Source organism: Urocitellus parryii, chromosome 8, assembly GCF_045843805.1.
Source record: "Urocitellus parryii isolate mUroPar1 chromosome 8, mUroPar1.hap1, whole genome shotgun sequence".
In the NCBI taxonomy this organism is placed as follows: domain Eukaryota; kingdom Metazoa; phylum Chordata; class Mammalia; order Rodentia; family Sciuridae; genus Urocitellus; species Urocitellus parryii.
The window spans coordinates 23,686,747-23,701,960 of NC_135538.1; the positions used below are offsets into that span (position 1 = coordinate 23,686,747).

Consider the following 15,214-nt stretch of genomic DNA (forward strand, 5'->3'; position numbering starts at 1 on the left):
AACATGGGAAAAAATAAAAAGTACAATGTAGGCAAATGTTAAGGATTAATTTAATGTTGGTACCCTTTGGGCAAGGTTCTGAAGCATTTTTACACTACTGGATTGTGTTTGTTTTGCCAAGATTAGGCAATGAGAATTATTATCTTAATAACATTTTGTCATTGTCAAGATTGTTTGATGAGGCTATTCTAAAATGAAGAGGCATAATAATGACTTAAGCATTTCCAGACTTGATAGTTCTATTATCTAAATGGAGTATGCTTCCCTGAAAGCCAATACAAGAGAATGTTAAAAGAACAGAGTGGAAAATTCTAGTAAATATTTCTGAGAAATTCAATTAAGTAACAACAACAACAAAAAACATTTAGGCTTGACTCTAGGAATACTAAAATTTCAGAGAAAGAACCAAGAAGAAACAACTAAATATTTCCAGAGAAAAACATAGGTAAAATAAAAGGTAAATAAAACAGGGATGAGAATTCAACAGGAACGCAATAACTCATCAGTAATATTGAATACTAGAATACAGTAGATGTTACAATACAGTCTTAGACATTCTGAGGAAAATAATTTTAATGCTTAAATTCCTTAAATTGTAAGATTGTTAATTAGTTTTTCTTGTATATCCAGATACTCAGAGTTGTAGAATTTATCTTTTTTTAAGAGAAGGTGCTAAAGTAAGTTTGGAAACAAAGCAAATTGACAATCAAGAAATAATCAATGAAGAAAAATCTAAAGATGACACTTTTCAATTGACCTAGGAAAGAAGAGGTACAGTTTGTAACACACAATCATCGGTTGATTTCCAAAATAGATATATTTAAAAAGATCATTGTGAATTTCAATACACCAAGATAATGAGCAGGCACTAAAATTTATTGGTTATATAGAAGAGGAGGTGTATTTATAAAATATTTTTCATCATTAAAACAAAAAATGGTGAATCTTTGGATGTAAGAGGAGGGACTTGGAAAAAAGCCCTGGTACAAATGTAAAATATATATATATATATACATATATATATTTGAGCAATTAGGGGCCGATAACTAGTTAAAATGTTTTCTTTGATCTGATAATTAGCAAAATAAATGTAACTATAATCAATAATGTTTTTGTAATCATAATAAAGCAAATATCATTTTCAAACTTTAGATTTAACCTATCAGTAGAATACATAAAAATTGATTATGATCTTACAACATAAATATTAATTTTAAAAAGTATAAAATAATAACAAAATAGTAAGTAAAGGATATTTAAAGCTGAAAATAAGGGGTGAAATAGAAAATGTGAAGGTATAATCTTTCTTTAAAGGTAGTAGATAAGTAAGGAAATAGTGAATGCATGTATCGACAACATTTTAAGTTTAATTCTGAAAGTATTGAAAAATACTTATGAGTGCAACTAAAAGAAAATTAGAGAGAAAATAAAGTAAGATTTTTGTATGTTTTATTTTTTTCTGTTCTGTTTTTTGCGGTATGGGCATTTAGTAACTGCCATTGATGGCTAGGTAGAAAAGACTCAGTTGAAGAAACAAGACTGAAAAAGGCAAGAGGACAAAATAGGAATCCCACAGATCAAGTAGGAAAAATGGAACTTGAATCATTTGTAATGTTTCCATGAACAAGTACTAAAAGCCAAACAAATTAGGTTTTATAAAATTTATTCCGGGACCATATCATGTGAAGAATAATGTTGTCCCTTAATTTTTCTTTTGGTTTGTTGTCATTTTGTGAACACATATGGGTGCAGTTTTACAGTCAGGAAGGTTCACTTAAATAACTGAGGAAGGATCTTCAAAGAGTGCTTTTTATAACATTATCCATATGAGTTACATGCTCTCTATCATCATTAATGATATCATCATTAGTCACATTGACTATGTAGATTGATAATTTATATTTTCTCAATTTTATATAGAACTCAATTATCTCAGTCTAAATTAAATATCCTTCATTTTTTCCAGAAAGCTTAATATTGAACTATGTTTAGGTTCATGGGTAATGATATGATGGCATAATATCAGATTTTCTTTACTATAGAAACATGGTAGCCACCTATTTGTCTTTCAGCAACAATCTAATTCATAATGAGGACATTATTATGTAATCCACAACACACTTGACATTGTCTCCATATTGCCTATTAGAATATATTATTGTTTTTTCTTTGCAAAAGCAGCAAAATAATGTCTTGATCTTTGCTAACTTGTGTTGCATTATCTGTTCAAAGGAATGCTTGTAATATCTCAATGTTATGGTTTAGATATGAGTTGTCCTCTAAAAGCTCAGGTGTGAGACAATGCAAGAATTTTCAGAAGTGAAATGATTAGATATGAGAGGTATAATTTAATTGGTGGATTAAGCCATAATATGGATTAACTGGACAGTGACTGTAGGCAGGTAGGGTGTGGTTGGAAGAAGAAGGTCACTGAAGATGTGCCTTTGGGGATTTTATTTTGTCTTTAGTGAGAGAAGTGCTGTTTCCTGGTTGGCATGTCCTGAGGCACTTAAAAAAATAAAAACACTAAGAAAGCTATTTTTGAGGAAAAAGCGAATTTAGTACAGTATAAAAATCAACAAATAGATTTTATGTAATTGAAGGACAGAAGTAAAAGTTGATATCAATTTCATTACATGTATGAATTTTCTGGGTTTTGAAAGGATGAAGCTAAAAATATTCTTGCATTCTGGATTTCCATCATCTGTAGGCTGATACACAGCTGTGAGACACAGTAGGTCAGTGTTTCAGGGTTGTCCTAGCTGAGTTGTGGAAGATATGTCCATATAACTAGTCTGTAATGGTTGTGTAGACTCCATGCTCACAAGTAGGATCATAGATGAGGTAAAATTTGGAAGGAACTACCCGTGGCCAACATAACAAGCAAAGAGTCCACTGATGCATATGAACTCTCTTCTTAGGAGATAAGGAATTAAATTACTTATTCTAGAGAATGGAAATTACAGATAAAATTTACTGATCTTACGTAGTTGCCCTTCTAGTGAATATAAATTGTTCATTTGTCAGATGGTTCAATAGTTGTGTTCTATATGCAAATGTAAGAAAAATATTGGATGTAATATGATTTGAGGAAGCTATTGAAACAGGTGGGCCTAACTTAAAATATAATGGTATAGATAAAATTTTGTAAATAGTGATATAACTGATATTGTTGTTGCAATCCACAGAGACACCACCCCTCAAAAAGTTTTACTTAAAATCATTATACTTTTTAAATTACAATATTTGAGAAACATAATACACATAGGAAAAAGTACACAAATATGCAATGTTATATATAATTTTCATGTGTCATGAAGGATTATTCTTTTTACATAATTGATATAACTTCTTTCTTTAAAAGTCAGAATTCTCCAGTGAATCCATCTCAACCTAGTAGACTTTATTATGAGAGAGTTTTAAATTATGAATTCAGAATACTTAGAAGAGACTGGGGATGTGGCTCAATGGTCAAGTGCCCCTGAGTTTAATCTCCAGTACCAAAAAAAAAAAAAGAAAGAAAAGAAAAGAAAGAAAGAAAGAAAGAAAGAAAGAAAGGAAGAAGGAAGGGAGGAAGGAAGGAAGGGTATGGAAGAATGAGATTTCTCAAATTATTGTATGTACATGTATGAACATGGCATAATCCATCCCACTATCATATATAATTATAATGTACCAATAAAAAATAAAATAAGTAAATGAATAAAATCGATGAAGCAATTCAGATTATTTTTTCTTTTGGGACTTTATTTTAGTAGATATATATAAATATACATTTAATAGTCACTTTTATAAATTAAATAATAAATTCATTTTTTGTCCATTTCAAAAAAATTGCCAAATAGACTGTCACACAGTTTTTCATGTTATTTATTTGTTAATATTGAGTTGCCTATAAGACCTGTAGGCATAACTTTTCCTTAATTCCTGATATTAATTTATTGTCTTCTTTTAGTAATCAAATTTGTTGATTTTTTTTCATGTATTTCTCTTTTGCTTAATTTCCCTTTTGAGGATCTGTGCTTTGGCTTTATTTCTTTCTCTTTTACTTTGATTTCAATGTCCCATTTTGATTTTTCTATTTTAAACTAAACTTAAATAATTGATTTTAGACACTCTTCACCAGTGTAACTCATATCACTCAAAGCTATACATTCATTTCCAATAACTTCTATGGGGGTTCATCCATTTTGATAATTGTATCTTTGTTTTTCCTCAGTTTAAAATATTTTATAATTTGCCTAATGATGTATTCTTGAATCCAAACGTTATTTAGAGAAATGTTTATGGATTGTCTAGATATCTGTGCATTTAGAATTTCTAATTTATCTCAAAATAGTTCTGTTATTTTCAAAGCATATGCTTTGAATTATTTCCATTATTTACAATTTGTTGCTTTATGACTTAGAATATGGGCTGAATTGGTTAGTTTTGACTAGTGCTGAAAATAAATGGCTGCTGGTACTGTTGGATGTAGCACTCTGCTGTAAATGTCCATGAGGGCCAGCAGCACAATCGTGTTTATTAAATACTCTTTGAACTGATTTTCTCTCTTCTTGGTTACTTGCACCCCAGCATTAGCATTGTTAATTGGAATTTAAATTTATGCATTTCTTCTTTTTATTCTGTCAGTTTTTGCTTTGTGCATTCACATTTATGGTTGGTTTGGCTTTTTGATGAATTGGCCTCTTTTATTAGAATATATTCCTTTTTTTTTAGTCAGTATTGCTTGTCCTGGAGTCTATTGTATCTGGTATTAACATAGTCACAAAAGAATTCTTCATCGTGGTGGTCATCCACTTTTTCAATTGGTTTAACTTTAACCTTTTTATGTGTTTATATTTAAGATGCATTTCTCATAACAAGAATATAGCTGGGGATTTTTAAACTAGTCTTACAATCTCTATTCTGATAACCCCTGACTTTTCATCTACTGACTTTCAATACTTCATATTGTTTTATAGTTTTAGATGATTATTATGCCCTCTGTCCTATTTTTTTTGATGTTAGTTAGAGTGAGCATCTGTTAGTATTTTGGATTAATTGAACATTTTCTCATTATTAGATATTTGATGTACATATTGGTTTTATTTATCCTGGTTAATCTCAGGTTTATATTATGCACCTTATCAAATTTAGCTTCAAAGTTTTATACAGTGCTTTACCTAGTAATTGAGATTCCCATATTAGCAGAATTTCATTTCTTCCCCACTCTCCTTCATGTTATGTACCTTCTTACATTTTTCTTCTACATGTTTATAAACATAAGAAAGAAATACCCATTATATTTGCTTAAAAATCAATGATATTCTTAAGAAATCAAAATTTTATATATTTGCCCACATAGTCACAAATTTTAATTCCCTTCAGCGTTTTGTACAGAGGCAAGTTTCTATCAGCACTTTTCTTTCTCCTGAAGAATTTATGATAATAGTTTCTTCAATACAGAGTTTTTCTGTCTGAAAATTAATTTTTTACTTAGTCTTTATCTCTGAATAACATTTTCTTTAAAGATACCATCCCACTGTATTTTAGCTTCTTTCTGTATGCAATATCTTTTATTATTCCTCTAGCTGCTTTTAAGAATTTTCTCTTAACACAAACTTCAGCAATTTAATTACAATGTGTATGAGAGTGTATGTGTATTGAGTCTCATTCTTGTGTAGCTGTTTATCATCTTTGAAATTTATTGAGATTTTTTGATCTATGATGTATATTTCCATTAAGTCTCATAACATTTTGTTTAATATTTTTTAAAAAACACTTCTTTGGTCTTCTCCATTACTTTTCTCTGGGATAACATATTCATATGTTAGACCACTTATTGAAAGCTTTATTCTATATTAAATTTCATATATATTCTATAATGATTTAATTATTTCAGGTATTATATTTTTGGTTTGGAATTTCCACTTTGTTCTTTGGTTATACTTGTTTTTATACTTGTTATTGGTTCTACTTGTTTTTTCATTATATTTCCCTTTGAATATAAGTATGCAATCATAGTACCTATTTTAACATTCTTTTTTAGTGTTTCCATTATTTCTTTTAGTCCAGTTAGTGTTACTGTTGAATAATCTTTTCCTTTCATTTTGGGTTAGATTTTCATGTTTACTGGTATGACTAGTAATTTTTATTTGATGCTGGAGAAAGTAGATATTTCACAAAAGTATGGATTTTATGTCCCTTAACAATTGCTTTATTTTGTTTTGGAAGACATATATGCATTAAAAGTATTCCTTTGAGTCAAGTTTTATGCTACATGAGGATATAATTTGGCTACCCTTCTCTAACTGCTAAGTCCAGATTCATCTGGGATCTTTACTGAATGATAATTGCACATTGCTGGGTTATTTTACATTTGTTTTTGTAAATGACATTGTTATATACTTCTAATATTCTGCTTCTCTAGGATGATATTTTAGCCACTCTCTATATGGAAATGTTGATGAAGTATTTCTGCAATACCATAATTTGAAAGTAGTTACATAAAAATGATCATATTCTCTTCTTTGGGAACTTGTCAATTGTTGTGTATGAAAACTATAGGATTGGAGTGTTTATGAATACACTTTTAATATCTATGTTGATTAGTGCTATATGATTATTCTAAATTTTGTTCTACATTTATTAATAGACATCTAGACAAATCTACTTTTGTGTTTTGAGATATCAACTTATACACATGTGTACTTTCTATTCTCTAATTCTATCCTTTGACTTATGTTATGCCTTCTTGTTTTTATCCTACTCTCTTGATTACTGTAACTTTAAACTATTGTTATATTGAGATTATGGATAGCTGGAGTTTTTCAACTAAGTTCTTTTCAAAATTATTTTTAAAATGCAATGTATTTACTTTTCAATTTTTGTTTTATATATAAAGTGTCATTCTATTATATGGAAATAGGCTGATTAATGAAAAATATAGATTATACATCTTCAAACAGTCACTAAAACTTTTAATGAGGTATGAATAATAGGTCAATAAGACACCTAACGTGGAACCATCCAAACACACATTAAATGCAAATCCAGGCAATGAACTTGAAAAAAAAATGTAGGCATTAAATCTCCACCTAACCATATAAAAGTACTTTAAATATTAATAACTAAAGGCATCTATTAAAAAAACAAAGAATGGAAGTTTTAATATAAAGTTAATGCGTTTTGTCTGTGTAGTCAACAGAAAGCTCTCTCAAAATATATAGACAGGTTCAGGGCAAAATTATTAAGAAAAAAGAAATCATGCAAACATTAACAGGAAGAAATCTAGCAGGACTCCATTTATATTAGACCAAGCAGAATTTAGAAAAATGACTAGAACCAGGAATAAAGAAGGACATTGCAGAATGTTGACATAATTGATATATTGAGAAGAGATAATAATCTTAAATGTCTGTATACATAGCAAAATTCGTGAAAAAATTATTTGTACTAAAAGGAAAGCTAGACACATCGACATTGATGGTTCTATATATTCCAAGTGTACAATATAAGGCTCCACCAGGTTACTTTATTTCTCTTTGAAGTAGTTACACACATTACTGATAATGACCAAGACCTTCACCTCATTTATAAGAGAACAAGATTAAGGGCTCTTGATAAAGGTGTTTAGTGGAAAGTCCATCTAAACTTTAGACCCTAGGCAGTTGGTTTAGTTGAGAGGTATAATAGATTCCTTAAAGAACTTCTATTTCAGTTACAAAGTAGCAAACTGATCCCCTATGTGTATTACTGTTGCCACAGGCACTGATCAGTATAAACTCATGCCCTCAAAGGACATGCATTCTCTATACCAATGCCACAAAGACATCTCAAATGTTTTCAAGGAGTTTAGACAAGCACCTCTAAGGTTCATTTTTAATGATCACTTCACCATGTTACAATCTCCCTCCTGGTCAACTGTGTACTTTACTTCCTGGGGAGTTATTTCTCTTTTTTCTTAAAGCTGTCAATTCATTTTAAGACAGGGAAAGGTAGTGTGGTTTGAGGGTTGAATTTAAGATTCAACATTTTGTGCTGACTCCATATTTGGTAAAAATTAGGAGAGTCTCTAACTGAAGGTCACCCTCCCCATCTGTGCCTGTCAATAAAGTCTTCTAACCAAACACATCTATTTATTGTAGGGTCTAGTTCTAGTTCCTGGAGTAGCAGACTTAAGGAGCCTATCAGTTCATAGAATTATTTGCACAAGCCAAACATCTTCCAACAGGAGCATGAATCATCCCATCCCCTCATTACTATAGCCTACCTGATAAACATATCAAGGACTTTCTTGCGCTAATACAGTTAATTGGCTAATACACCCTAGTTTACCATACTAATACAAATGTTTTATTTATTTCATTTTATTTATTTCCATTTTATTTTATTTTTGGCTTGATAGATATTTGTGGTTAGTAAAAATCTGACACTTTTTTTTCCTGTTTTTGCTTACTTCCTCAATCCTGACTTTTTAAAAAAAATTAACATTAGTTTAGGCCATTTATTTTTTATAACTTTTAAAGGTATCTGACTCTTGCATGTCTGAGAAAGACATTTTGTTGTCTTCTTATAAACAAAGAGCATAAATTCTTGAATTACTGAAATTCTTCCAAGATATGTTCATTTTCCTTCATTTTATTCTGGTGTTTGCTATTATGAATAAATCTGAGGCCAATAGGTTTGTATGTAACTATTAATCTTCCCTGAATTGAGCTTTATTAAGCAATTTATTCAATCTGGGAAATAATTTTTTCTATCACACATTATTACCTCTATGAATTTATTTTATTCTTCAGAAATACCAACAATCCATAATTTGAATTTATATGACTTCTACATATGAATACTTTTATTTCCTTTTATATTATTTTTGACCTTTCCTTGTACTGTAAAAGCCTTCCTGAATTTGGCCTTTTATATAATAATGGAATATTTAAAATGATTATGTAATTTTGAATCTAAAGACCTGAAGTACCTTATCACCTACTTTTGTTTGTTTCTTTCTTTCTTTCCTCCTTCCTTCCTTCCTTCTTTCCTTCTTTTTTCACTTTTCTTCATTGCCTTAGTCACAAAATAGTCTCATTTTTTTCCTGATGCTTCTCATCTATTTCCCTTTTTGTGACTGTTTGGATGGCTCTTTTGCTATGTGTTCATGTCTTTTATGGTTGGTTTTATGGATTTCAAGCCTTCTTGAATTCTATTATAAATTTAGAATGTCTACTTCCTAACTATGTCTGTAACATTCTCTTCAAAAACACACTTTCTCTTCCTCACCAAGGCTGTGGTCTCTTTATTTTTAGAATATTCCATTACCTTTGAGTGGTAAGATGTTTGCTCAGCCCTGAGAGGTCTCTGTATGCACCACAGCTTTCTTTTCATTGCTTCCTTGTTTGATATTGTTTCAGGGAGCTTTCATTTATGTGCAAAGGAATACTCAACTGTGTTTTTGTTGGTGATTTGTTTAATTTTCCATTTATTAGACATGATTCTATTGAAAAACTTCCTACTAAAATGTGTTACTAATCTCATAGCTAGAAAAATAAAAGCTTCCACTGTTTATAAATTATCTCAAATATTGAAACATTGATCACAAATTCATCTGACAAAATTCTTCTAAAATTTGATAAAATGATTAAGCTTTAATGCCCAAACATAATTCTTATTATCAAAATATTTAAATTATAATAAATATACATACATGTCATTGCAGCAATAAAACATTATCTATACATATGTTTTAAAATATAACAATTGTGGAATTATTTCAATTTTTTTCTTTAGTTCCTTTCTGTTTCTTGAATCTTCTTGGGAAGAGAGTAATATTATCAAACCTACAAGAAAAAAACGTGTATTTTTAGGCTGATAGAGATTGAAAATTTTGTCTCAGGTCATGAGGCTTAGTTACACCTTCCCGTGATTCAATTCAAAGACAATTAGGTTTACATCTTCTCTCTATATTACATTAACATGAAACCTTCCACTTGGTTTACTGTTTTACAGTCTGGTTTTGGTATTTGGCCAGAGTGACTGCAGCATGTTGTCATGTTATTATCCCATAGTGGCCTTTTCTGTTAACCTTCTGAAATCCCATGTGTATGGAGATGGTTGGCTGACACTACAGCAGTTATACAATCAGAAGGGGAAATGAATAAGTACAGTACTAGCCCACACAGAATAGCAGTTCTTTTTGCCATGGCTCATTTTACCACTGCTATCACATCCACAAATACAACGTACATACATTCATCCATTTCAATTCCAATTGCATAGCATTTATGGAAATGATATTTTAGAATTATACAACAGATATTCCATTCTCTCCAGAAAATTAGTAAGTGGCACCTCTGTTTAATTATGGGATACAGAAGATTCACAAACCATAATAATGTATATATAACCTCAAACTGTGCAAAATTTTTCACCATTGTTGCTCATTTAAAAATCATATTTATGGGATGGGAGAGTAGTGCAGTGGTAGAGTGCTTACTTAGCATGCCTGAGACCTTGGTTTGGATCCTCAGCAACATACTCACACAAAACAAGAAAAATCATATTTTAGAATAAAGGCTGATTAAAGTTCTGAGACCTTTAGTGTATAATAAATATAAATGTTCTAATTGAGGAAGTAATTTCTACAAATTTACAAGTTGTGAAAGCTTTCCTTACTTACCTTATGCAGGTTCTCCATTCTATCACAGAATTAGGTTGATATTCTTGCAATTGGCTTTGCAATATGCATATGCACTGAATCACTTATCAATTCCACTAACTTTTTATTCCTTTTTCTAAGTATTTTAGATATTCTCATGGATGCTACAAAACAGTTCAGTTAATTTTAACTAAACAATATCAGTGCTTGCTAGGACAATGTTAAAATTTTAATTAAAATGTGCTTCATATTTCCTACTATTTACTCGAATATTTATAGCTCTTAACTATGTAAAATAATCAATAGCATTGATTTGATTAATAGTTTCACAATAACAATAGGCCACGATTGTGATTGATTAGATAGCATACAGTAGATTCTAAAATTCTGTAACATGAATGCTCCTGTGAGTGTAGGAAGATATTTTATACTTCTCCAAGCTTAAGTTGCTTTCCAAGTCTAATGGATGCTATGCAAACACACACATGCATGTGTGTGAACACACATAAACACCACAACTCTATAATATTTAGCTTAAAAAGTGAATAAAATTCAGTCACACTTTTGCTTAATACTAATTAGTTTATAGTAATTCCTTGATTTTGGGGGTTGGGGTGCAGTGAAATTTATTGATACACAACAGTTAGAATTCCTAAGATTTTCTTAGTGTGTTGGGAAATGATTTGGGGGCTCCCAAGTGGATGAGAGCCTCTCTCTTCTCTTTATATTCTTGATGGAGGTGGTCCACAGGCCTTTTCTTCTTGAGTAATTGGTAGCCATGATGGCTGTAAGGTTTTTTTCCCTGTTACTATAGCCAAGTTAATTGTCATACCTGGAGATGAGCTTTACAATGTGGCTGTTGAAGGCAATGCCGGCCTTAACATCAAAGGTGGCAGGGGCAGAGTGTTAAAGTTTCAGGAGACTACCCGGATCTCCATGTAGCCCAGGATGCACTTGGAGGGCAGCCAATACCTGTTTCATCACCTTCTTAATGTCATCATATTAGGTAGTTTTCTACAGGTAGCAGGTCAGATCTATGACTGACACATCAGCAGTGGGACAAGAAAGGCTAGGACAGTGAACTTCCCATTCAGGTCAGGGAGACTTTGCTTCCGGGCTTGTCAGAGCCGATGAACCACAGGGATGATGTTCTTGGCATCCTCACAGCCATCATGTAGTTTTACAGAGAGGCTCTCCACAATCTTCTGAGTGGCAGTGATGGCAAGAACTGCGATCATGGGTCTTTCCACTATGTCAAAATTGTGGGTGACCTTGAGCAGGGGGATTCAGCAGTTGAAGGCATTGCTGATGATCTTGAGCGAGTTGTACTTCTCATGGTGCACATGCATCACACACATGCCATCAGCAGCAGAAGGGAAAGAAATGATGACTATTTTGGTACTTCCCTTCAAATCATACCCTGCCTTCTCCATAGTAGTGAGGATACCAGAGGATTCCACAACATATGCATCAGCTTCAGCATCACACCATTTGTAGTTTGCAGGATCTCACTCCTGGAAGATGGAAATGAAGTTTCCATTGATGACAAGCTTCCCATTTCAGCTTTGACCATATCATGTGTGGAATCATACTTGAACATATAGACCATGTAGTTGAGACCAATGTAGAAGTTATTGAAGGCAACAATATTCACTTTGCCAGAGTTGAAAGTAGGCTATTGACCATGCAGCAAATATGGCCAAATCTGTTCACTTCCACCTTCACCATCCTGTCTCAGTGATGTGACTGGCACTGCACAAGGAGAGATGAGAATATGTTGTCTGTCAAACACTGAGGAGAGAACAGCTGCATTCCCTGATTTCTTAAAAATTAAAAATATTTTACCTTGCATACATTAAATCCCTTTGTACTGCCCTGTGAGTATAGATGGGATGAATAAGCAAACAAAAGGGAAAACAAAAAAACAACAAGATTATGTCAATTCCATATTCAGTGAAGCCATTGTGAAAAATTCAAAGGATATTTACAGTTTCTCTATTAGTAGATCAAGGTCAGAAGGTATCTGAACAACATAATTTGATGGTGAGTAAACCACAAAGTACTTCATAGTTATTCTTCTGAAAATATATTTCCATTTCCACAAGGTTGGTAAGGAAATTTTACATGTTTAATTTCTATTAGCAGATTATCAAGTATCTGTAGTTTGGTTTCAAGAGATAAATAATACATGTCCATAGGGTTCCTAAGAAATTTTGACTTTTTTTTCTAAGCCTTAGTTATTTTCTTCCAAAAAAATGTTTCAGTTGAGTAAATCTTTGCAAATCTGAACTACAAATGTATTTGCTAGTTACATTGGCATCCATTAATCTCTGAGTGTTGAAAATAAAGTCAGCAGCAGAGATTCTTGAATAAAAATACATTTGAAAAGGTTGATTTGTTTCAACTGATTTTTTCCCATGTGAAAAAATTGAAAGCATTTCAACAGAACAGCTGGACACATGATGCTCCTCCAACGCTCATTGATCACTCAGTCAAGTAGCAGGTATTGAACAGACCATCAGAGAACCTTTTGCATCTAGGAAACTGAAATGTTGATAGTGAATTGAAATATGCTATAAGGGGAGCAAATACAAAGCACACAAGTAGCAGAGACTTTTCAAAACTGTATTGGTTGAGAAAATAACTACTGCTTGTTGGTAGTTAATTTTTTTAAACATCTAGAACATTCGTATTTGGAAATTCCAGATAAAGGGAAGATTCATTAACTTATTTTTACTATACTGTCAAATTTTTCCAAACTAGAACTCTCTTTAAAAATTAAAAAATAATTGTTCTAATGACAACGAAATTATTCAAATTTTCATTAACACACACACATGCACACACACTTTTAATTCATTTCTGAATGTCTTAAGGTTTAAAACAGGCTTTTAGGGCTGGGGATGTGGCTCAGCGGTAGCGTGCTCTCCTGGCATGCATGCGGCCCGGGTTCGATCCTCAGCACCCACATACAAACAAAGATGTTGTGTCTGCCGATAACTAAAAAATAAAATATTAAAATTCTCTCTCTCTCTCTCTCTCTCTCTCTCTCTCTCTCTCTCTCCCTCTCTCTTTAAAAAAATTAAAAAAAATAAAACAGGCTTTTAAAGCACACAGTAATGAAATAAGCATATTTTTCTTTTTTTTTTTTTGAATTGAAATTTTTTTTTTAATCTTATTTTTTTTTTATTGGTCGTTCATAACATTACATAGTTCTTAATACATCATATTACACGGTTTGATTCAAGTGGATTATGAACTCCCGCTTTTACCCCGTATACAAATTGCTGTATCACATCAGTTACCCTTCCATTGATTGACATATTGCCTTTCTAGTGTCTGATGTATTCTGCTGTCTGTCCTATTGTCTACTATCCCCCCTCCCCTTCCCTCCCCTCCCCTTTTCTCTCTCTACCCCTTCTACTGTAAATCATTTCTTCCATTTGTATTCTCTTGACTTACCCCTCCTTTCCTCTTATATGACATTTTGTATAACCCTGAGGATCGCCTTCCATTTCCATGCAATTTCCCTTCTCACTCCCTTTCCCTCCCACCTCTCATCCCTGTTTACTGTAAATATTCTTCTCAAGCTCTTCGTCCCTACCCTGTCCTTGTTTACACCCCTTATATCAAAGGAGTCATTTGGTATTTGTTTTTTAAAGATTGACTAGCTTCACTTAGCATAATCTGCTCTAATGCCATCCATTTCCCTCCAAATTCTATGATTTTGTCATTTTTTAATGCAGAGTAATACTCCATAGTGTATAAATGCCACATTTTTTTTATCCATTCATCTATTGAAGGGCATCTAGGCTGGTTCCACAGTCTTGCTATTGTGAATTGTGCTGCTATGAACATCGATGTAGCAGTGTCCCTGTAGCATGCTCTTGTTAGGGCTTTAGGGAATAGACCTAGAAGGGGAATAGCTGGGTCAAATGGTGGTTCCATTCCCAGCTTTCCGAGAAATCTCCATACTGCTTTCCAAATTGGCTGCACCAATTTGCAGTCCCACCAGCAATGAACAAGAGTGCCCTTTTCCCCGCATCCTCTCCAGCACTTATTGTTGTTTGACTTCCTAATGGCTGCCAGTCTTACTGGAGTGAGATGGTATCTTAGGGTAGTTTTGATTTGCATTTCTCTGACTGCTAGCGATGGTGAGCATTTTTTCATGTACTTGTTGATTGATTGTATGTCCTCCTCTGAGAAGTGTCTGTTCAGGTCCTTGGCCCATTTATTGATTGGGTTATTTGTTATCTTATTGTCTAATTTTTTGAGTTCTTTGTATATTCTGGTTATTAGGGCTCTATCTGAAGTGTGTGGAGTAAAGATTTGTTCCCAGGATGTAGGCTCCCTATGTATCTCTCTTATTGTTTCTTTTGCTGAGAAAAAACTTTTTAGTTTGAGTAAGTCCCATTTGTTGATTCTATTTGTTAACTCTAGCGCTATGGGTGTCCTATTGAGGAATTTGGAGCCAGATCCCACAGCGTGTAGATCATAACCAACTTTTTCTTCTATCAGATGCCGTGTCTCTGATTTAATATCAAGCTCCTTGATCCATTTTGAGTTAACTTTTGTGCA

The 15,214-nt window shown here is 32.3% G+C and overlaps 1 pseudogene; it reads right to left on the minus strand.

The window, feature by feature from the left end:
• Positions 1 to 11,299: 11,299 nt before the first annotated feature.
• LOC113198906 (glyceraldehyde-3-phosphate dehydrogenase pseudogene) lies at positions 11,300 to 12,364 on the minus strand (annotated as a pseudogene).
• Between the last annotated feature and the right edge of the window lie 2,850 nt (positions 12,365 to 15,214).